Consider the following 23654-nt stretch of genomic DNA (forward strand, 5'->3'; position numbering starts at 1 on the left):
TCTCGGCGTGCGGCCCGGGGAGCAGGGTCCGGCTGGCCCCGGTTCTCCACTCGAAGCCCTGCAGGACGAGAGTGACCCAAACCACGTGGAGTGTGCAGAGAAAGTGCCGGCTAAGGCACTGTGTGCGAGCAGACACCCCTGTCTGATCCCTGAGCCCCTCGATGCATGACCCTGGGCACAGAGCCAGGAGTAAGCCCCGAGGGCCACCGGGTGTGACCCCCAGTTCCCCTGGAAGCATAACTTTGCAGTGACTTTCTACGCATTAGCCTGATGTAGGGGCCAGTGCTGTCTGAGTCCCGCCCCTGTGGCCACGTCCCTGGCAGCTTCCGGACATCTCCCCCCCACCCCCACACTGTGTCCATGCTCACCTTTCTGAAGATCGTCTTTACAAGGACTGCTCCGCCCACCCTTGGCTGTGCGTGCCGTCTGTGCCTCTGTTGCTCTTGCACGGGGCAAAGCGTGTGTGTGCGGGAAGGGCCCTTGCTCACGGGCGTTTCTAGTTGTGTTACATGTGGTCGATTTGGTCTCACGCCTTCCTCCTTTCCCTCACGCGTCTTATTTATTCATTTTGTCATGTTTTGGGGTGTTTGGGCTCGGTGCCTTGGGGCTGTTCCCCGGGGTCCTGGGGACCGTGCAGTGCGGGGGGCCTGACTCGGGTTGGCAGGATGCAAGGCAGGTGTCTTAGCCCTCGTAGAATGATCTTTTTTTTTTTCTTTTTGGGTCACACCTGGCGATGCACAGGGGTTACTCCTGGTTCTGCACTCAGGAATTACTGGTGGTGCGCAGGGGACCATATGGGATGCTGGGAATCGAACTGGGTCGGCCGCGTGCAAGGCAAACGCCTACCCACTCTGCTATCGCTCCAGCCCCCTCGTAGAATGATCTTGATTCCTATGTGGCCAGACTTCTAGGTGTGTGAGCTCCTGTATGTGAGTGAGCATGTGTAAGTATGTACATATGTGTGTGCATGTATGTGTGTGTAGATGTGTGAGTGTACATATAATGTGTACATGACTGTAGGTGTGTGAACCTAACTATGTATGTGTTTATGTGTGTGGAAGTGTATGTATTTGTGTGATCATGTGTATTTGTGAGTGTGTGGATATGTGGACATGTGTATACGAGTGTATGTGTGCATGTGTATGTGTTTACATATGTACATATATGTGTATACATGTGTACATGTGTGTATATGTGTGTAAATACATACGTGGAGATATATGTGTGTGTATGTATGTGTGTATATGTGAGTATGTGTAAGTGCATGTGTACATGTATATATATATATTTCTAGGGTGTGCAAAGTACAGCTGTTAAAAATGAAACGAGCAAACCGAGAGGTCATTGGCCACCGTGGTGGTGCCCTGAATTCTCAGAGCAGGGGAGAGGGGGCCGGAGTGGTCCCAGGCTGCAGGCGGGAGGTGGGGCCCGCCCTCTCGAGACAGGTCCTCAGGACAGGGAACTCAGAGAGGACTGAGGGGGGCTCACAGGACCAGGATGGGGCCGGGGCCTCGGCCGCCCGAGTCCCTCAACTCAGCTGCAGGCGGCCAGCACAGGGCTTGGCTCGGCGGAGGACACGGCCCAGGCGGTGTTTTCACAGTCGGCCAACATGTATGGCAGCCCGTGTGGTCCAGCCCATCGCGCGTAGGTGGTCACGGTGCTCCAGCGGGATGGCTGGACAGAGGGCGAGCACGAGGGGATCCCCCGGCCAAACTCCTGCGGTGGGGGGGTGGCCCAGGGACGGGGGCTGGTCAGGGCCTTCCAGGGTCTCGGGCATCAGAGGGGAGCCTCGCCGCATCGCCCGCAGGGGAGGCTGCTGGGTAGGACGGGGAGGAGGGGGGGGAGTCGGGCGGGGGGAGGAGGAGGAGAGCAACGGGCCTGGGGGCTCAGCCAGGGCTCCGAGCGGGACGGCTGGGCCTGAGTTCCCCCCAGGCCTGCATGATCCCTCGTGGCTGAAGGCCGTCAGACTGATGTCTCGGGCGCCGTCCCCGCCCCGGGCGCTGGCTGGTCTGTCTCGGGCGCCGTGCCCGCCCGGGGCGCTGGCTGGCCGTGGCCAAGGCCACAAGCCTGCTCCGAGGCCCCGCCTTCGCCTCCCCACCGCAGGCCTGAGCACGTGCCACTGTCGCGCAGGCCGGCCCCGTGGCCCCTGAAGCCGGTGTCCCCGCAGGCTCGACCTCACGTCTGGGCGGGCCAGGGGCGGCGAGCCCCAGGGGGCCGCAGGCATGCGGAGGCATCGTCAGAGGCAGACTGGCGTGTGATCTTGAGCAGCGGCCAGGGGAACAGGAGGAGAGGCCGTCGCCCGGCCCTGCGGTCCTGGGGGAAGTCGGGGTCAGCATGTCACCGCAGCAGCTTGCGGTATGCGGACCCGGAAGCCACGGCGCGGCCGTCAGGATGGAAGTCGGCGGCCGGGTGTTTCTCAGTGCCGCAGAAGCAGAGAAGCCCTCATTGCCATGACAGCGAGGATAGGCCAGGCCAGAGGCCGGGTCGCTCACGCCCTGGCAGATCTCCGGCCCCCGCGCCAGGCTGCCTTCTCCAGGCCCCTCGGAGAGGGCAGGTTGAGTCTTCATCCCTGCCCCGAGCAGAGCCCCGGCAGCCGAAAACCTCCAGCACCCAGCCACAGCCATGCTCAAGGCCCCTCTCCACACGCTCGGAGCAGCCTCACGCATGAAGGAACTGGAAGAGGAACCCAGCTGTGCGGGACCTGGGGCTGAGATCTCCAAACCTGCTTTGATCCCGACTGGGCCTCCTCCACCCAGATCCCCAGTTTTCAAGTAGCTTGGCAGCCACACCTACAAACTGGCCCCAGGCCATGTAGCCTCATCAACCGCCAAGATCCAGAAACTATAAATCAAAGCTCCCGGAAGAGAGTGACGCAGAATCAAGCACAGCAGAGCCTGGCAAGCCTCCTGTGGCGTATTCGAGATGCCAAAAACAGTAACAATAATGGACCTCATTCCCCTGACCCTGAACGTGACAGGGACGAATGGAGACGTTATTGGCACCCGCTCGAGCAAATTGATGAACAATGGTACGACAGTGATATAGTGATGTGTATGTACACGTGTATATTGATGTGTGTGTACATGTGTGTATGTGTTATTCATGCATATGTGTGTATATGTGTGTGTGTATGCTTGTGTGTGTGTTGGGGCCACACACCTGAGGTTCGCAGTGGTTTTTGGAATCTCTTTTCACCCCGACCCCTGCTTCCCCTGTGGTCCCCTACTCGCCTGCCCTCCCCCCTTCCCCTGCAAGCAGCATCTCTGGGCAGGAATGGGCTGAGGCTCTGCCTCCAACCCCACAGCTCCGGGGGGACCAGCTGTCCCTGCCCCGGCCCTGTCCACCTACGTCCACTGGGCTCCTCTCATGCTCCAGTGGCCGCAGACCCCGAGCCAGGGCTGGGGGTGCTGGACAGGGCCGGGCAGGGCTGGGCAGGGCTGGGCAGGGCTGGGCAGGGCTGGGGGTACTGGACAGGGCTGGGCAGGGCTGGGCAAGGCTGGGCAGGGCTGGGCAGGGCTGGGGATGCTGGACAGGGCCAGGCAGGGCAGGGCAAGGCTGGGCAGGGTGGGGCCGGGCAGGGGAAGCAGGACAGGGTGAGACAGGCAGGGCCGGGCATCCAGGACAGCCCCCTGGGCCCCCCCGACTCCAGCCCAGGACCCCGTGTTCCTGGGATGTGGGCGGGAGATGCCCCGTGCTGAGGCGGTGCCCGTGGGCAGCAGGTCCCGGGTACCTCGGGGGCATCGTCGCCCATTGCTGCTGTGGTCTGTGTCGTGCCCGGGGCAGGCCTGAGTGAGAGTGATGCCAGCGCCGTGGGCCGCTGTGGGCCTGGGAAACAGCACTCAGGGGCGAGGCGAGGCCCCCGGCCGACCACAGTGACCCGACCCGGGGGCACCCACTGTGGCCACTTCGCCTGGCCGGGCACGGCGGTGACTCCGGGGTTTGGCAGCTCCCGTGCCCTTTGTCCCTGGAGCCAGTGCTCGGCTCCGGGGGCAAGGCTGGTATTCATCGATGCTTCCAGAAGCTTCTGGAAGCCAAGTCTCTGACCCCAGGCCCAGAATTTGGCCCCCAAAGTGAACCAGAAGGCGGCGGGCGAGGACCCCAGCCCTGACTTGCAGAGTTCAGAGGGGCCGGCCGGGTGTGAGGCCGCGGCTGGCCCCAGGCTCTGCGGCAGGCCGGGACTCAGCCTTGGTTCGGGACCATGCAAGCTGCCCTGTGTGACGGCCCCTGCCTGGGCCCGAGAGCGTGGTTCTGCCGCCCGCCCGCTGTGTAGGGCCTCGGGGACCCGAGCCCTGGGGTGGCTTCACGCCTGCGTACAGCTGCCTGCGGCTCGCCGCGTGCCGGCTCAGGTCACGGTGCTGCCCTGCCGCGGGGTGCTGGGCCCCCCTTCTTGGGCACAGCACTGCGGGGGCCTGGGCCCGCTGCCTTTCCCGGGGGGCCGGGTCCCCTCCGCACGCAGCTTGGCTGGGCGTCCGGGTGCTGCAGTGACTGGGGGGACACGTTCCAGGGCCCCGGCCCTCACCCAGACACTTGCGGCACGAGGGCGCCCCTGGGGGTGCGTGGGGACTCGGCGTCCCCTTTCAGACAGACCCTGCCGTGCTGCTGCCCGCGACTCTCGCTCACCCGGAAACTGCAGAGGGCCCCGCGCCAGGATTCCCCGGAAACTGCGACTCCTCAGCCGAGGGCCTGGATTTCAGAGAGAAACCCCAGCCCAGCAGCCCCCGGGTGGCTCCACGCCTGAGCCACGGCCCCGGGCGGGACCCCTGGGTGGTCCCCGACTCTGTAGGGCCCTGCGCAGTCGCTGCCAAGACACACGGAAGCTTCTGGAAAAGGGGCCCCCAGCAGGTTCTCCATGTGGCCCCTCCTGTGAAACCCGTGTCCTGTTTCTTTGTGCTGGGGCGGGATGGACAGTGCTCAGGAGCTCCTCCAGGCTCGGTGCTCAGGGGTCACTCCCGGGCCTGCTGGGGCCGCTGTGCCATGCTGCGGGTGGAACGGACAGCGGGGCGCAAAGCCAGCCCCGGACCCTGTGCCGTTTCTCCAGGCAGAGTACTGAGTCCTTTTCTTTATTTTCTTTTTGGGTCACACCCAGTGATGCTCAGGGGTGACTCCTGGCTCTGCACTCAGGAATCACTCCTGGCGGTGCTCGGGGACCCTATGGGATGCTGGGAATCGAACCCAGGTTGGCCACGTGCAAGGCAAACGCCCTCCCCTCTGTGCTATTGCTCCAGCCCCGAGTCTTGAGCCCTTATGCCTGTTTTTGGGGTGTGTGTGTGTGTGTGTGTGTGCATGTGTGTGTGCGCATGTGTGTGTGCGCATGTGTGTGTGCGCGCGCACGTGCGTGTGTGTGTGTGTGCGTGTGTGTGTGCATGCGCGTGTGCGTGTGTGTGTGCGTGCGTGATGGGTTGTCACGGCAGCTCTGCGTGGGGCTTGCCCCTGGCTCTGGGCCTTGCGGGGGGCCGTCTGTGTGTGGTGCCAGTGCCTTTGCCGGGACTGTCTCCAGCGCCCCCGTCTCTGGCGGGACAGCGGAGTCCTCAGGGCAGCTCTGCTCTGGCTCTGCCCCCGGGACCCCTGAGGCTTCTATTACGTGGTGCAGTTCCATAGGGGGAGGGTGTTTTCTTTTCCCCCCAAAAGTAAAATAGTTTTCTTCAGGAAATAAGAGAGAAGAGGAAGCCCGAGGGCACAGGAGGAAGGAATCCCACCCCGCGGTGGGGCGGGGGGCTCCAGAGTGAGCAGGCGCTGTGGGCGGAGCGGCCGTCCCTGGCAGTGCTGGGGTTGGCGGGAAGGTGTCGGGACGGGCGCTGCCGGAGGGCCTGCCTGGAGGGGGCGGCAGAGCGGGTGCTGAGCGGGAATCCCTCAGAGATGGCAGGGGAGAGGCGTGGAGGGAGGCGGCCGGCACCTAGGGCCTTGTCTCTGGCATTCCTGCTGGCACGCAGCTTCGGACCCCGGTGGGCTCTGTGGGCGTCTGCACGCCCGGCTGGCGCTCGGTGACCTGTGGACGCGCCTCATCTGTGACGCTGGTTGTTTGGGCAGCAGCTTCGCAGTGACTCGCTCAAGACCCGGCAGCGTCCGAACATGATGCAGGAACTGGGGCGGGTGGGAAGTGGTTTGGGTCACACCTGGCAGTGCGGATGCTCAGGGCTCACTCCGGGCTCTGTGCTCAGGGATTACTTTGGGCGGCTCTGGGGACCCTCTGGGAGACCGGGGACGGACCCCAGGTCAGCGCGTGCAGGGCGAGTATCTTACCCACGGGCCCTTGCTCAGGCCCACGGGCGGGGCTTAAACGAACCCACGTTCGCGTCCCCCGGACTGCGGCCCGTTCCCTAGGAGGTCTGTCAGGGAGAACAGACTTGGTGCCTGCTGCCTCAGTTTCCCTGCTGAGAAATGGTCCCCATCTTCAGCATCGGGGGGACGTGAGAGGTAGGAGTGGACTAGCTGCTCTGCCAAGCTTGCCAGGGGAGTGGGGTCCCAGCTCAGCCCTCGCCCGGGGGACAGGCAGCGGGAACTCCCCCCCCACCGCCCCGCATGGCCGTGCCCGAGGCCGAGGGCGGAGACGGGCAAATGTCCACAGCCGTTGCTGAGCTCGTGGGGGGGGGGGCGGGAGCAGGGCGGGGGCCAGATGCCAGGTGCATCGCTGCTCTGAGCCACGGCGCCAGGTGCCGGGAAGGGGGGCACGGGGCACCCGGGGGGCGCGGGCTCCTGTGCTTGGTCTGCGTTTAGCCTCTCGGGCATCCCTGGGTAGCTCCTGGCTCTGCCAAGGGACGCGCGTGGCAGTGCTGGGGAAACACCCAGGGCGCCAGGCACGTGCCCCTCGTCGATTCCCGGCTGCCTCACTGTCCCCGGGACGACTCTAGGGGGCGTCGGTCCCAGGACACCCCGAGATCCAGGCCCTGCGCCCGGCACAGTCTCTGCCCGTCCCCGCAAGCGGGCGGCCGGACGTGGGGTTCAGGGGTGGCCTGTCTCCCGGGGCCCGGGGGGTCGAGGGTTCGATGGTGGCCCCAAGCCCCTTCGCGGCTTCCTCAGCTCATGGACCTCCCCAGTGACTGCTCAGCCCACGGTGCTCACCTGTGGGTGCTCGCCTGTGGGTGCTCACCTATGGTGCTCTTTCCTTGGTGCACTGCCTGTGGTGCTCACCTGTGGGTGCTCGCCTGTGGGTGCTCACCCATGGTACTCTCCCATGGTGCTCTGCCTCTGGTGCTCTTTCCGTGGTGCACTGCCTGTGGTGCTCACCTATGGGTACTCTGCCCATGGTGCTCGCCCACAGTGCTCGCCCATGGGTGCTCTGCCCTGTGTGTCCCTGCCCAGGGACTCTCGCCCCCGGGGTGGCCTCGCCGGCTCTCTTCTGGAGCAGGCTCACCCAGGGGTCCCAGCTGGCCTCCCTGTTCCCTGCTCATGGCACAGGCTGTGCCCCTCCCCACCCCCCAGACCCCCCCAGCTGGCCCCCCAGGGCCCCGTGCCCAGAGCCCTGAGCACCGTGTCACCTGTAGCCACTGCCGCCACCCTGCCCCCCCACCCTGTGCTGCCCCCCAGCTGTGCCCTGCTCCCCCGGGTCCTGCCCTTCCTGCCCTGGGCGCGCCAGGCCCGTCTGGACACCTGCAGACCCTTGGCCCTGGGGGGGCATGGGCACCCCGATCCCCGAGGGCAGCAGCCCCGGCAGGGTCAGGAGTGGGGTCGGCTCAGGGCCGCAGCCCCCGTCCCCGTCCCGAAGGGCCCCTTACACCCCAGCCCTCATGCGGGCGGCTGTCCCAGGCTGTGTCCCCCTGCGGGAGCCAGAGCCCGCCCCCACGGCGCCCCCTCTCCGGCGGGGCCAGGCCCGCCCCCTCCAGGGCGCCTGCCCGCCTCCTCCTGGCCCCGGGGCTTGTGCCGGGTCCTTCTCCTGGGACCCCCGCCTGGACCGCCCGGTGGAGGACACCCCCTCGTTCCCGCCTCTTGCTCCTGGAAGCCTCCCCGCGCGTCTGGGCCAGCCCTGGGGGCAGCGTCCACAGTGCCGATCCCCGGGTGGCACCTGGGGCGTGTGGGCGGGGCCCCTCCCCGGCAGCTGCCCGCCCGGCTGCTGATCTGGGCCCCTGGCCGTGCACCCCTCGCTCCGGGCTCTGTCCCCTGCTCCTGGGTGTCCCCAGGAGTCTCCCTCACTCGCTCTAGCTCTGCGGAGCCCATGGTTACACAGGCACAATTTGCCACGAGACGCCATGTCCTTGGGGACCAACATTCGGAGCTGGGGGGGGGTGTGGATGCAAATGCGACAATCAGCGCCGGAGATGGGGAGAGGGGCCCCCTGCCTCTCGGAGGAAGTGGAGGGGCCTTGGGGGTGAGAATCAGGTTCCCCCTCGAGCCTGCAGACAATCACGAGTCACCATCTCCTTTTTTCCCTTTTAAAGCCACACGGCCTCCTCCAGGCAGCTGGGGGCTGGACAGCCGGCCCCCTGGGGCGGGGACCCGGGGCTGGCGGAGGGCCAGGTGGTCTTAGTAAGCCGGACAGTGGTAAGAAGGGGGTGACCGCGCCCACCCTCTGCAGACCGGCCGTCTTCAAGCCAGCAGAGGTGGACGTTTGAGACCATGGCCGCCGGCCAGCCACGCCGGCCGACCGACCGTCCCATCTCTGCAGTGCCCACACAGTTACAGATATGGAGGTGAGCGGGCCCGTCTGGTGCCTCCGAGCCGGGGTCGGGGTTAGGGAACAAGGCCTGGTGACAAAGCCGCCCGGAGCAGTCCCCTAGGAAAAGCAGAATAAGAGCCTGCGGCGGGCTGAGAGGCAGCGCGGGGGTGTGTGTGTGGGGGGAACACGTGTTCCCGCCTTTCCTTTCCCGGCTGCATTTCCAGACTTCCCCAGTGCCCACCAGGGGGTCTAGGGCTGGGCTGAGCTGTGCCTGGCGTCTGTGCCCGGGGCTGCGAGTGTGGGGGCTGGTGCAGGCCGGGGGCCCCGGTGCCCTGGGGGGCCCCGCCTGGTCTCCGTGGGTGTCCCCCGAGGAAGAAGGGCAGTCCAGTGGGGGCGCAGCCTGCCGGCCCTCTCACTGGCCGGGTGACCCCGCGCTGGCCAAGCCCGGTGCCGTGGGGCGGGGCTGGAGTCTGTGGCCCCCCGGGTGCCTGGTGAAGCAGGGAGGAGCGACGGTCACTTTCTCCCCATCGCCCCTGCCACCCTGGGCAGCAAAGGCCGAGCCCCGCCAGCCGCTGGGTCTGCTTGGCTCGGGGTGCGGGGGGTCCTTCCCGCTGCCCGATCTCCCGGCTGGGGTGAGGACGTGCTCTCTGCAGGGAAGGAGAGTCAGCCCGAGGCGCCCCAGGCCGAGGCCTCTGTCCCCGCAGAAGGGATTTCAGGAGCAGGCGAGCAGTGAAGCGAGACGGGTTTGACTCGGAGGCTTCTGGGAAGGAGGAGGGAGGGGAAAGGGAGGGAGCAATGCTCAAGGGAGGAGGCCGGCGTCTCCGGAGACGAGAGGGCCCCAGTGCCTCTCAAGAGGGGAGATGGGGGCACCGCAGGGGCACATGGGCACAAGCAGCACATGGGCTCAGGTGGTAGATGCGCCCTCCCTTTGTGCAAGGTGGCTCTCATAGGTGTCTCCAACCTGTGCCCACGCGGGGCTTTCTAGCTAGCTAAGAGTTGGTTGCTCGGGTGGTCGCCAAGGGTGGTAGTTGGGCGTGGTCAGTGGTCCTCTCTGGAGTTCCTTCCCTGGCCTTTGCTCCTGCTGGAGCTTCTCTCAGTGGGTTCCAGCGTCTCTGGTGTGTTGGTGCCCGGGGAGAGCCTTGGGTTTACTACTTTCCGAGGATTGTCTTGCCGCGGGCCCCTGTCCTAGCTGCTGCCTCATCGGGATTCTGAGAGACGGTCTCTGACTTGGAGCAGAGTCTCTGGGAGAGGTGAGGCCGGACTGGCCGGCTCTGTCCGCAAGCGAAGGGCGGGAATGTCCCGGGTCTCTCGGAGGACAGGCTCTGGGGCCGCGGGTCCCTCCTTGCAGGGACTAAGGACACGGTGTGTGCTGGGCGGGGAGGTGAGCCCTCACCCCGACCTCTCGCCCGGCCTTCAGTAGCAGCAGCGCCCAGGCCAGAGGTGGGCGGGGGGCAGCGGACAGCACTCACGGAGGTGAAGAGCACACGTGTGAGGGGTCCGCATCGTCTCAGCTCGCTCCTTTACTGGGGGGCCACACCCAGCGATGCTCAGGCCTCACTCCTGGCTCTGCACTCAGGGATGACAGAGGACCACCTGAGATGCCGGGGATCGAACCCGGGTCGGCCGCGTGCCAGGCAAGGCCCGGCCGCTCACTCAGTCCCGTGGCAGGGCGCAGGGCCCGGGCTGCCGGCTGGGAGGGGCCCTCTTGTCTCCGTGCCAGCAGCTGGGGTCCCACCGCTCCACCCTCCCCTCCTCGCCTGCGGGGGAGCCCGCTGCACTCCCACAGCCGTGCGCTGCCCCCACAGCTGCCCCTTGAGCTGACGGAGCCCAGCTGGTCACCACTGGGGCCCGGACCCTGAGGGTTCGTCAAGTCTCCAGACCAGCTAGCGGGGGTGCAGCCCGGCCTGGTTCCAGCTGCGGCACCCCAGGGCCCGAGCAGCACCCTGGAACTGCCTGCCCACGTGGCCGAGAGGCCGCAGCCCTGCCCGCCTATCACACCTGCGGAGTGGGTGGACAGGCCAGGTGGGAAATGGAGGCTTAAGAGATCAGTGGCTGGGGGCAGGAGCGATAGCACAGCGGGGAGGGTGTTTGCCTTGCCCGGGGCTGACCCGGGTTCGAGTCCCAGCATCCCATAGGGTCCGCTGAGCACCACCAGGGGTGATTCCTGAATGCAGAGCCAGGAGTAACCCCTGAGCATCACCGGGTGTGACCCAAAAAGCAAAAAAAAAAAAAAAGATCAGTGGCCAGCCTGGGGCCCAGCCGACAGGGGATGGAGGCGCCAAGGTCTCCGCTGAGTGACCCCGTCCAGAGCCCCCGCCCCTCCCTCACTCAGCAGAGGCCGTGCGCCTCCGACAGCCTCGCAGGCGGGGAGAAAGGTCCACTCCCAAAGCTCTCCGGAAGGGCTTCTGGGGGTCAGGGAGACACTCTGCAACCCCCCGAGCACTGCCGGAAGGACCCAGCACACCAGGCTCGGGGCCTGTCGGGTGGTCTTCAAGGCAGACCCCAAACCAAACAATAGAGACAGACGCTGGACGGGCAGGAGGGAGGGAGGCGCGTTCTCCTGCCGCTGGGCCTCGCGTGTGGGCAGGCGCCAGCCCCTCCCTCAGCCCAGCCCTGCCAGTGCCCCACCAGGCAACCTCCCATCTGTGGTTTTGGGGTTTGGTCAGCGGTCTCTCGGGCGGGGCCCCGGGATGCCGTGACCGCAAGTGGCTGTCTTCCTCCGGTGATGGGGATCTCTGGCCCTGGGTGCCAGCCAGAGCCCCCGGGGCTGCTAGGGGTGAGTTCAGGCTCAGTCGCTGGCCGGGCGGACACGTGGGTCCAGCCCTGGGCAGCAGCTTCCGCCGATCGGGGCAGTGGGTGGTTCTCACGCCCTGGCCGCCAGCCCTGCCCGTGGCACCCCTTCCTCTGGCAGCCCCGGGGCTTCTGCAAGCCCCCCGCCCCCGCGAGCCCCTCCCCCGCCCCCCATGAGCCCCCTCCCCCGCCCCTCGCGAGCCCCCGCCCCCGCCCCCCGAGAGCCCCCTCCCCCGCCCGAGCTGAGCTCTGGGCTGCTGCGATCGCCCGCTCCCTGCAGCTGGCCTGGGCCAGGTGGGCGAGGGTCAGTCTGGGTGCTGGGCAGTGTCGGTTGGGTGGGGCCGGGGCGGGGGCGGCGGCTGCTAATGAGGCCACCGCAGAATGGGGCCCCCTGCGGCCGAGTCCCCGGCGGGCCCGTGTGAGGAACGGGGTGCCACGGCCCGAGACGTTGATGGAGGAGTGGTTCCACCTGATTTCCCGGCCCGTCTGCCGGGGGTTCCGCTGGGGCCGCCACCAGCCTCCTCGCTCCTTCCTCCCGGGACCCCGCGGCTGGTGGGCAAAAGCGGCGAGGGTGGAAATGGATGATGTGGAGGCAGGAGGGACGGGGGGCGGGGGGAGGCGGGGGGGGGGGGGGCGGGGACTGGCCGTCGCCTTGGGCCATCTGTAGCCCTGGGGTCTGCAGTGCTTGGTGGTGTGGGTGGGGGGCTCGTCTTAGGTGTGGGGGTCGTCGTCTCGGGGCTGGGGGCTGGGGGGATGTTTGGGCCAGTTCCCGCAGATGGCACACGAGCTCTGTCTCAGTGACTGAGAAATGGCTTTGCTCAGTGTCCCCCCATCCCCCCTGCTGGCCCAGAGAGCCCCCCGCCCCCCGCCCCGACTGTCGGGGGGCGTCACTGGTGCTGTCTTCACTGAGAAACGGGCCGCCCCACGGCAGACGAATCAGTGAAGAAATGACTGTCTTGACAGTGTAAGAGCTGCTCTTGCAAGGGGCCGAGCCCGGCGTAGTCCTTAGCCCTGCACACACATGGTCCCCGGCACCGCCAGGAGTGACCGCTGAGCACAGAGCCGGGACTTAGCCCTGAGCACCACCAGGGGTGGCCCAAGCCCGCCCTTCCCGTCAGAGAACATAAGGAGAGGGACGTGCCAAGTCAGGTAGGTCAGAGAGAGGAGGACAGACGCTGGGCGGCCTCACTCTCAGAGGGCCACCGAGAAGCGGGGCAGAGCGGTGGACAGCAGCCATCGCCACCTTGCCTTGGACGTTGGCCCCAGGACTGAGGTGACCACGCGTGGTTCGGGTGGGGCCGGGGTGGACAGAGACAGCGGACAGTGGCACTAGCTGCGGTCACCATCAGCAGGAATGCTGAACGCCAGGGTGACCCCAGTGAGGACAGAAATAATTGTGGCCTGTGGACACGAGGGAGTATGGAGAAGCCCTGGCCGCTTGCTACGGCGTCAGGGGGCCGGAGGGTCGGGTTGAGGGAAGTGAGTCAGGAGAAGGACAACCCCGAGTGGGCTCACTGGGGAGAATAAAGAGCCGGAGCGGGAAGGAGGCAGGTGAATGAGACAACCGAGGTGGCGTGAGGGCTGAGTGCCCAGCGGCCAGGGGGCTGGTGGGCTGGGCTGGGCTGGGCAGGGCTGGACTGGGTGGGGCGGGGCTAGACTGAGCTGGGCGGGGTGGGGCGGAGCCAGGAGGGGCGGGACTGGACTGAGCTGGGCGGGGTGGGGCGGGGCTGGACTGGAGTGAGGGGGCGGGGCCGGGAGGGGTGGGGTGTGGATGGACTGAGCTGGGCGGGGCTGGGGGTGGGGCGGGGTTGGGCTGAGGGGGCGGGGCCGGGTGGGGCGGGGCTGGACTGGGGGCTGGGCCGGGGCTGCAGCCAAGGGCCAGCAGAGCGTGGACCTGGTGGCCTGTGTGATGTAGACACAGACTGTGCCTAAGACAAATATTAAGACCGTGGTAAGTGATGATGCCTCAATTAAAATGGAAAAAAACAGTAACATGAACAATCTGAGGGAAAAGCACATATTTACCCAGGGATTAAAAATAATTTAAGACGGTGGGGGGCCGGAGCTATAGTACAGTGGGTAGGGCGTTTGCCTTGCACGTGGCCGACCTGGGTTTGATCCCCGGCACCCCATATGGTCCCCTGAGCACCACCAGGAGTGATTCCCGAGTGCAGAGCCAGGAACAACCCCTGATTTTAATAAGGTTGAGAACTTTCTCCCGGACACAGAAGGCTGAGTTATCCCAGGGCGACCTGGCGTGGGGCAGGCGAGCTCAGGCCCACCCAAACAGAGCCCTGGCAGCCGACCCCCCCCCACACCCCCACCCCACAGTCGCCACACTCACAGCCAGAACCCGCTGCTGGACGAGCCTCATCCAGAAAGTGATTTGTTGGAAAACTCAGGCATGCATGGTTGTGACTGAAATCTCCAGGCATTCACGGGGTCGGGAATGGGCTGCCTCCTCCCGTCTCCCTGTATGTCCCGAAGCCTGTAGTCACATGGGCTCACACACACACACACACACACACATGTATTAAAATAACACACACACACACACCCTTCACTAGTCAGTTAAGAATTTAAATCCACCTGTATCACCCCATTAAAAATTTTGGGCACCCTGGAGCTCATGGCTGCCACTTTGGCCACATGACATCTCAAACTCTATAACCCTGATAAACCAGGAGTAGCACACAAGATTGGATGGGATGTGACCTAGAAGGCAACCAATTTAATTAACAAAATATGAACACAGAGGGCTTATTACCCTATAACAGCACCTTAGTAATTTCTCACACAAGAGCTTACGCCTGCATGGTGAGATACAACTGTCTTAACACACTTTCTTCTAAGGAAACATTTTTTGATCATCCTTTTAGCACATTATCTAAAAAGCAACGTAAAATAAGTTGTCGAGGGCCTACTATTGGGGCCAGGCTCCAGGGGTGGTTGGGAAAATTGGAAATAACGATGGCGGGAGGGTGCAATGGTGGTGGGGTTGGTGTTGGGATATTGAATGTCTGAAACTAAACTAATGACTTAATAAGGTATTAAAATAATTCAGACAAGAAATGGATAACCTTTCCGTCCTCTCGACCCACTGTACTGCATGGGGGGAAGGCCAGAGTGCACCAGTGAGAGGAAGAGAAGGGTGGGTGGGGAGACGCCCTCTTCGTAGGCTGGGCCTGGGGTCGGAGGCCTCGGGGAGCTGTGAGTGGAGGAGAGAAAAGCTTTACGCTCTTTAAAGTGAGATAGAATTTATGTACAGAAAGGTACAGCTCATTTAATTTAATTTTTTTTTTTTAGTTTTGGAGCCACACCTGGCAACATTCAAGGATTACTTCTGATTTTGCAGTCAGGGGTTACCCCTGATGGTCTCAGGGGACCATATGGGGTGCTGGGGATTGAACTGAGGTCAACTGCATGCAAGGCAAGTGCCCTACCCATTGCACTATCTTTCCGGCCCCTAATTTTACTTTTTGTGCCATTTCTAATGGAGGTGCTGGGGTTTCCAAAGCTGTTTGTCATGCAGTTTCGTCAGACGTCGTCTCCAGGGAAAGGCACGGGTGCTGGGGGTAGGGCCGAGAGAGTTCTGACCACGAATACCCCAGCACTCGAGTCAAGAGGTGGGTGATTCTCCTTTGTCCAAAGAGCGGACTTGTGTCTGCCTCTGCCTGTCACCTGCAGAGGTGGGGACACCCTGCACCACTGTCCCTGCACGTGAGTTGGACTTTCCCGCGACTTCCTCCTGTGTGTGTCTGGCTTCTTCCTCCCTCAGGAAAGTGTGTTTGGCTTTCTCCCATATTGTCACGTGTGCATGGATTCGCCTTTCAGCTATCGAGCCACAGGTGGCGGTGTCTAGCTTTCGTGTCCTTTCTGGCAGATACTGATGCATGTTCTCAGAGGTCCAGTTTCTCAGGCCCTGGCCAGACTGCCTGCTTACGCTTATGAGACTGTCACACAGGTTTCCATTTTATTTTCCATTTTATCACCATGTTATGCTCCTGAAATGAACGAGAGTTGCAGTTATCCCGCACCCCTTTCCATACTGGCTGCCCATCGTTTTCTTTTCTTTTATTCTTTTAAATTTTATTTTCATAAAGTTGTTCACAATATTTGATTACAATTAATATTCGAACACCAATCCCACCACCATGACACCTTCCTACCACCATATTTCGGATGTTTCCATCCCGAACCCCAACCCCTGTCCCAAAGCAGAACTGAAATAATTTATTTTGTATTGTTTGTTATGAATAAACCGCTGAAAATGATGCGAAAAGTTTTCTTAGAGGAAAGTGTGTGAAGATTGGGGTATTTCACCCAGGAGCCACTATGTAAGCCATTCTGTAAGCTTTCTATCAGAGATCACTAGCACGTTGTTAAAGGTTGGGCCTTGGTGTTTATATCTATCACTATATCACTGTCATCCCGTTCCTCATTGATTTGCTCGAGCGGGCACCAGTAACGTCTCCATGGTGAGACTTGTTGTGACTGTTTTTGGCATATCGAATACACCATGGGGAGCTTGCCAGGCTCTGCCGTGCGGGCGGGATACTCTCAGTAGCTTGCCAGGCTCTCCGAGAGGGACAGAGGAATCGAACCCGGGTCGGCCTCATGCAAGGCAAACACCCTACCTGCTGTGCTATCACTCCAGCCCCTTCTATCTGTATCTGTATAAATATATTTCCCCCGAGATTGGTTGCCTTCTCCTTTAAACCCCGTCAGGTGTGGGTGCTACTCTCGGTACATCAGTGGTGTGAAGTATGAGGTGTCCAGGAACAGATTCACTCCTGGGTGAGGCCGCTCCTAGCCATGACCGTGGTGGCGGCTGAGTTACGGGGTTTTTCAGCTGTCGGGGCTGGCTCCGTTGCTCTGGGGAGGGGCCCCATCCGCCCCCTCCAGGCTGCCCCGAGTGAAACAGCCTGGCCCGGGTCCCAAGCATGGCTATGGCAAGGCGTCCTGGCGTGGCTCCTCGTATTCCCTGAGCCCTTCTAAAGAGTAGAAGCCAAAGCTCACTGGTTACTTGTGGAATTCATTTGTATTTCCTGGTGGCTAATGCTTCTGCACTGGCCATTTTGTATCTCTTTCGTGGTATGTCTGCTTACGGCTTTTGGCTTTTGACGGAGGGTAAAGTTTTGGTCTGGCCTAGCCTAGCTCTTCTCATTCCTGAAAATGAATTTTACAGATGGCAGAAATCAGAGTTGGCATCGTGGGGGTGGGGAGAAGAGGCTTTCACCCACTGGGGGTGGGCGTGTCCACGGGTCCAGTCTTTTTGGAAAACAATATGGATATGAATACTGCTCAGAAAAAAAAAGAAAAAAAAAGGAAGGAAGGAAGGAAGGAAGGAAGGAAGGAAGGAAGGGTGGAAGGAAGGGAGGAAGGAAGGAAGGAAGGAAGGAAGGAAGGAAGGAAGGAAGGAAGGAAGGAAGGAAGGAAGGAAGGAAGGAAGGAAGGGTGGAAGGAAGGGTGGAAGGAAGGGTGGAAGGAAGGAAGGAAGGGTGGAAGGAAGGGTGGAAGGAAGGGTGGAAGGAAGGGTGGAAGGAAGGAAGGAAGGAAGGAAGGAAGGAAGGAAGGAAGGAAGGAAGGAAGGAAGGAAGGAAAGAAAAAAAGAAGATCAAAGAAAGTAAACAAGAACGAAAACCGAGGCCAACCAGGAATTAGGCTTCCACGTGATCCGGCGTTTCCACCGTGGCGTCCCCCGGACCCCGTCCCCAGGTTCGAGTCTGCACTGTCCTGGCCAGCCTCCTGCGTTCATTGCACAGTGTGTCCACAACAGCCAAGTTCTGGAAACAGCCCAAGGGTCCCAGAACGGCTGATGGATGAAGAGACCCTGGCACCACACGCAACGGAGCGCCTCTGCTCTAAGGGACGCCAGGCCACCGGCCCTGGGTGGGCTCGAGGGCCGCGTCGAGAGGCGTCAGGCAGGAGGGGGGCTTCCACTCTGGGACCTAAAGAGGATCGGGAGAGGCAGATGACAACCAAAGCTACGGAAACTGGGAACTAACCCTCAGTCGGGAGATGCCCTCGGGGGGGCCCGGTGGGGGGCGGGGCACTGGGACCCTGGGGGGCAGGGCACTGGGACCCTGGTTGGGGGAGCACTGGGACCCTGGGGGGTTGGTGGGGGCACTGGGACCCTGGCGGGGGGGGGAGCACTGGGACCTTGGGGAGTCGGGGCACTGGGACCCTGGGAGAGGTGGGGGGCGGGGAACTGGGACCCTGGGGGGTGGGGCACTGGGACCCTGGCGGGGGGGGGAGCACTGAGACCTTGGGGAGTCGGGGCACTGGGACCCTGGGGGAGGTGGGGGGCGGGGAACTGGGACCCTGGGGGGTGGGGCACTGGGACCCTGGTGGGGGGAGCACTGGGACCCTGGGGGGTTGGTGGGGGCACTGGGACCGTGGCCGGGGGGGGAGCACTGGGACCCTGGGGGGGCGGGGCACTGGGACCCTGGGGGCGGTGGGGGGCGGGGCACTGGGACCCTGGCCGAGGGAGTGGAGGTGGGCACTGGCGAGGACGAGGCGCTGGGCCGTTGGGGGCACGACACCTTCCCGCCAGGGCTGGGGCAGACCGAGGAGAAGTTCATGAGAAAGAAGCCGTTTCATTGGGGCACCCTGGACGGGGCGGGTGAGGCCGGACCCAGCCCCGGCAGCCGAAAAGCGCCAGAACCCAACCACTGTCACGCTCACGGCTGCTCTCCACAGGCTAGGGCCGAGCCTCAGCCACGCGTGAACCTGTGAACCTGTTCCTGGACGCTTCATAGCTCACACCCTGCCCACACTCCAAGAGCAGCGCACACATTCGATGGGGTTTAACGTCGAAGGCAACCAGTCTTAGAGGGAAATACATTTTACACACACACACACACACACACACACACACACACACACACACACACGTATTCGATATGCCAAACACAGTAACAACAAGTCTCACCATGGAGACGTTACTGGTGCCCACTTGAGCCGATCTATGGACAACAGTGCTACAGGGCTGCACAATATATTATTTTCGTTCTGTTTTGGGGGCAGAGAGGCTCTTGCCTGCACGCCTGGCTGTCCTCCCCGGGGCCCCTCAGAGGGGATGGGCTCCAGCTTCCCTCCCCCCTACCCTGAGCTCTACACTCAGGGTTTGCTCCTGGCCGGCTCAGAGGACCGTCTGGGGTGCTGGGGATTGAACCCGGGTCAGCGACCTTTCAGGGAAGTGCCCTCCCCGAGGGGCTGCCTCCGGCCCCATTGCTTCCCTTCTTATTTCAGGAATCCAGTGGAAAAGAAAACCTTCTCCATTTTTATTCCCGCCTTGGGTTAATGTACCAGGCCCCCGCCCGACTGGCACGAGTCCCCTGAGGGCCCTAAGCCTGGCTCGTCACGCAGCCCCAGGGGTGGGGTGAGAGAACTCAGGGCAGACACTGACCGTCCAGATCCAGCCCTGTGGCACAGGGCAGCCACTTTCTCTCCCGCTGCAGGGCCAGATGATTTTTTTTTTCTTTTTGGGTCACACCCAGCGATGCTCAGGGGTCACTCCTGGCTCTGCAGGAATTATCCCTGGCCGTGCTCAGGGGACCATATGGGATGCTGGGAATCGAACGTGGGTCGGCCGCGTGCAAGGCAAATGCCCTACCCGCTGTTCTATCACTCCAGCCCCAGGGCCGGATGATTTTTATTCAGCTGAATGGATACAGCTGAAACCCCAAAGTCAACTTGCTTGGTTTTTCTCTTTTCATTAAAAAAAAAAATTAACCAGTATTTTCCTGTGGGCTGGAGCGATAGCACAGCGGGTAGGGTGTTTGCCATGCATGCGGCTGACCCGGGTTCGATTCCTCTGCTCCCCTCAGAGAGCCCAGCAAGCTACTGAGAGTATCTTGCCCACCTGGCAGAGCCTGGCAAGCTCCCCGTGGCGTATTCGATATGCCCAAAACAGTAACAACAAGTCTCACAATGGAGACGGTACTGGTGCCCGCTGGAGCACATCGATGAGCAACGGGATGAGAGTGCGATAGTGATACAGTGTTTTCCCGAGTGGGGAATCTGTTCTTCTGCCAAAAAACTGGCCGTGGAGGTGACAAGGCACCGGGACTCAGCTAATTCCTTTCTGGTTTTAATTATCTCAGGATGGCGAGGCGGGTCAAGGAGAGGAACCGGATAATAAATAGGGCGCGGCCAGCATGCTGGCCACCAACGTGGCGAGAAGCGACTTAACTGGAACTTTCCCTTTTGGGAAAAATCTCTTCAAAGGGCCCCTAGATTAAAGTTCGCATATGCCTTTTTGTGTGTTGGATTCTGAAGCTCGAGGGCTGGAAGGGAGCAGAGCTAAACTTTTTTTTTTTTTTTTAATCCCAGGAACTCAGGACTCAAAGGTTTTCAAGTTCTGTGCCCGGGGTGAATTGGCAGCTGAAAGGGGCCGCGGCAGAGGTGGGGCCTCCGTGGCGGCGTCCATTGTCATCGAGGCAAGGAGACGGAATGGCTCTGTATGTAGGTCAGCGACCCCCTCTCTCCTGCGAGGGAGCAAAATTAAGGATGACCTAAAATCGACTCGGGCTGAAGAGACTCAGAGAAAGGCGTTCTCTCTGGCCCAGGTGATCCTGTCTGCACGCCTTGAAGTCGGCTGTCCTCCAAGACTAACTTTAGGGGGACTGTTCAGAGTCGGGGTGGCCTCCGCCAGCCCTGCCGACATCTATTAACTTTTCATCCTGGCGGCGGAGCCTGTGTGACTCTGGCGGGTGTCGGTGGGAGCCCCCCCTGCCCCGTGCCCCCATCCTAATCGCGCCCCGGAGGACCTTCGGGGCTCACTGGGCTGTTATTCATCACTTGTCTTAAACTTTCGCCCCATAACCAGGATTTAAATAAGTCAAAGCAAATTAAATTGCCAGGGAGAAAGGTTCGCCTAGAGAGACAAGAGCAAACGAGAAGAAAAAGAGGAGGAAGGGCAAGGCGCCAGAAAGGAAACGCGTCTTAAAAGCGCTAATACAAAGACATGGCAAAGTTCTTAGAAAACTGTTTCCCTCCGTTTCCAGAAGCCAGAGGGAGCCGGGAAATGGTCTCGCACAGGACCCGCCTGCGAGCCGTGGTGGGTCCTCCTGCTCCCCCCTCCCTGGGCCGTTCCCGTGGGCCCGGGGACGGGTCCTCAGGGGGCCTGGCCCGACACACAGGATTTTGTGCCCTGTGGAGACTCTGATTCTCGTTTCTCACTCACAGGCACGATTGCTGGGGTCAGGGAAGCGGAGGGGGCTCCGGGTGTGCGGCTGTCTGTTCTCTCAGCCCTCGCTCCAGCGCTCGGGGTCCCGGGTGATGCTCAGGGAACCAGGCCCGGGGATTGAACCCGGGCCTGCCTCATGCGAAGCAAAAACTTCAGCCCTTTTTAAATTTGTTTGCAGGGAGGGGGATTCTCAGTCAGTGGTCAGGAGGACGAGGGACAGTCCTAGCTGTCGCCACTGAGCCGGGGGGTCAGTCTGAGGACCCCAGAGCCTGGTGCTGCTTGGACCCCCTGACGTGGGACTAGTGAGTCACTCTGCGGTCAGTGCTCAGGGGACCGTGTGGTTCTGGGGACTGGCCGGGGACGGCGTGCAGAGCACAGGCCCTGCCTAACTCCGCCCCAGGCTCCAGCCTCTCCTGCCATGTCCCCAACCCCAACCGCTTATCTTATTTTATTTTTGGAATTTTCGCTTATTAAGAACTGTGGTTTAGAAAGTTGTTGCTAGTTGAGGATAGGCATGTAATATTCCAACACCATCCCACCACCAGTGTGGTGTCCACTTCCCTCCACTAGTGTCCCTACATCCCTCCCCACCTCACCCCCAACCCAACCCATCCCCACCCGGCCACTTGGCAGGCACATGACAAAGTTTGGTGGTCGCTGCTTAGATCTCACGCTTTCGGTCGTCCAACTTGGATCTTAAGCTCCTTTTTGCAAAGAAAGCAGAGATTTCCCCGACTGTGCTCTCTCCGGTATACCCTGCAGTACCCTCAGTTACTCTAGCATGCCGGTCGGAGTGACAGGAACACTGATGTGATGCCAGGAATGAAACAGGCTTAGGGTGGGGCTCACTCTTTCCCCAGTAAACCCACACTTGGCCCGGGATTCACTTCCAGCCGTGTTGGGTTTGGAGCACTTAACTTTGAGCTCAGAGGGCTGGAGAGATAGTTCAGCACACAGGATTCCTGCCTCGCAGACCCAGGTTCAAGCCCCAGAACCACTTACACCCCAGGGCATTGGACTCTGGGGACAGAGCCAGGAGTAAGCCCTGGAAACAGCTGGCTATAGCCCCCAAACAAAATTAACTTGGAAGAACCCAAACAAGTAAATGTAGGTATGTTTTATTGGGGGGGGGTCAGAGATGGGGTTGGGGGCAGCATTTTTCTAGACATGGAATATCATCACATGGGTAATTTTTCCGTGGAAATATGTTATAATTGGGAGTCAGGCTCTAAACGAAGGCTATTAGAGTCAATAAACCAGAGCTGATTAACGGATTTGGAAATAAGGAAAACAAATATCAGCAACCCCCATAATAATTTAAAAGAGTAAACATGGTTTCTATTTCCTTAAAATAAGCATAATGATGGTCTAAGAGGTGCTGGTGACTTGCGTGAGATCCCACCTGCCAGGTGCTCATCTGAATATTTTCCTTAGATTTAAATAAACATCAACCCAATGAACATCATAACCATTCTTTGTAGTAGATTCAAGCATATGAGAGCACAGAGATTAAAAAAATAATAACCTTACCAATGCTACACAGCTAGGCATATTAAATGACGTGATAAAAATATGACCCATACTGGGCCGGAGCGATAGCACAGTGGGTAGGGCGTTTGCCTTGCACGCGGCCGCCGACCCGAGTTCAATCCCCGGCATCCCATATGGTTCCCCAAGCACCGCCAGGAGTAATTCCTGAGTGCAAAGCCAGGAGTAACCCCTGAGCATTGCTGGGTGTGACCCAAAAAGCAAAAAAAATAAAAAACTTATTATAAAATATGACCCATACTGAGTGTGATCAATGTGAAATTTTACTTTCCCTGTTAGTGCAGAGGAGAGTGAATTTGGTTGGTTGAGATCCTTCCATAGGTCAGATGCTTCTTTCTGTCCTGGAGAATTGCTCATAGGTGTCCAGGAACATCTCAAGTTCCATGAACATAGTATATCCAGCCCGTTTCTGACCCTTGTTTAGCCCAACCCAGCAGCTGGAGGCAGAGTCCTGCCGTGAACGGAGGCATCACTGATGCACCTTAGAGCCGGACTTTTGAAAAATAGATGGGACTCCCGTAATTTCGTCACTGGTTGGCAACTTCACTAGCAAATCTCCCACAGGAGTCAATGCGAGAGATTAGAAATTAAATTTTAACTAGAAATTAAAATGCCAATGCATCTCCTGTTGCGTAATTGCAAAGTCCCTCCCAGTGGAAAGCAAAGGGTGCTGGGGACAGAATCGGGTCAGTTTTGAAAGGGGTCCCCCTTGACCGGCAGATACTGAACCTCTCTTGCAGGCTGTCTGGGCTCCCACTGGGGCCAGTGACGGGGATGGGGGTTGGGGGGCGGCAAGGTTCCGCGTTGCCAAGAAGGAATCAGGAGTCCGGCAAGCCTGAGTCTGCAGGGCCGTGTGCCGGGCATCAGGCTCCCCAGAAAAAGGGCTGGGCAGAGGGTCCTTTGGGGGACGCAGCTGAGCCTGGCTGCCGTGGGAGTGAGGGACCCACGGAGACGAGACAACAGTGCCCGAAGAGGCTCAGGGCACCGGGGCTGGCGAACACACTCCAGACTCCACCCTCACGCCCCGGGAGATGCCTGCTGCCAGAGTGGGGAGAAAGGCCTCCAGTCTCTGCCCGCGGAGCTGACAGCCAGCCCAACCCCAGCCACCTTCACTGACCTCTGAACCCCGTCACAGAGACCCCCGGATAGATCTCGGGATCTGCCTCTGTACCCCGTCACAGAGACCCCCGGATAGATCTCGGGATCTGCCTCTGTACCCCATCACAGAGACCCCCGGATAGATCTCGGGATCTGCCTCTGTACCCCATCACAGAGACCCCCAGATAGATCTCGGGATCTGCCTCTGTACCCCATCACAGAGACCTCCAGATCTTGGGATCTACCTCTGAACCCCGTACAGAGACCCCCGGATAGATCCCGGGATCTGCCTCTGAACCCCGTCACAGAGACCCCCGGATAGATCTCGGGATCTACCTCTGAACCCCTTCATAGAGACCCCCGGATAGATCTCAGGATCTGCCTCTGTACCCCGTCACAGAGACCTCCAGATCTCGGGATCTGCCTCTGTACCCC

The 23654-nt window shown here is 61.1% G+C and overlaps 1 long non-coding RNA gene across 1 annotated transcript in view; it reads left to right on the top strand.

The window, feature by feature from the left end:
* Positions 1-21661, top strand: part of LOC129400034 (uncharacterized) — a 38704-nt gene extending 17043 nt beyond the window's left edge. Inside the window, exon 3 of the long non-coding RNA XR_008627377.1 lies at positions 19718-21661. This is a non-coding gene — a long non-coding RNA (uncharacterized LOC129400034). The remainder of the gene's footprint in view (positions 1-19717) is intronic.
* Positions 21662-23654: the final 1993 nt, after the last annotated feature.

The sequence above is a fragment of the Sorex araneus genome, chromosome X (assembly GCF_027595985.1).
Source record: "Sorex araneus isolate mSorAra2 chromosome X, mSorAra2.pri, whole genome shotgun sequence".
NCBI lineage: Eukaryota > Metazoa > Chordata > Mammalia > Eulipotyphla > Soricidae > Sorex > Sorex araneus.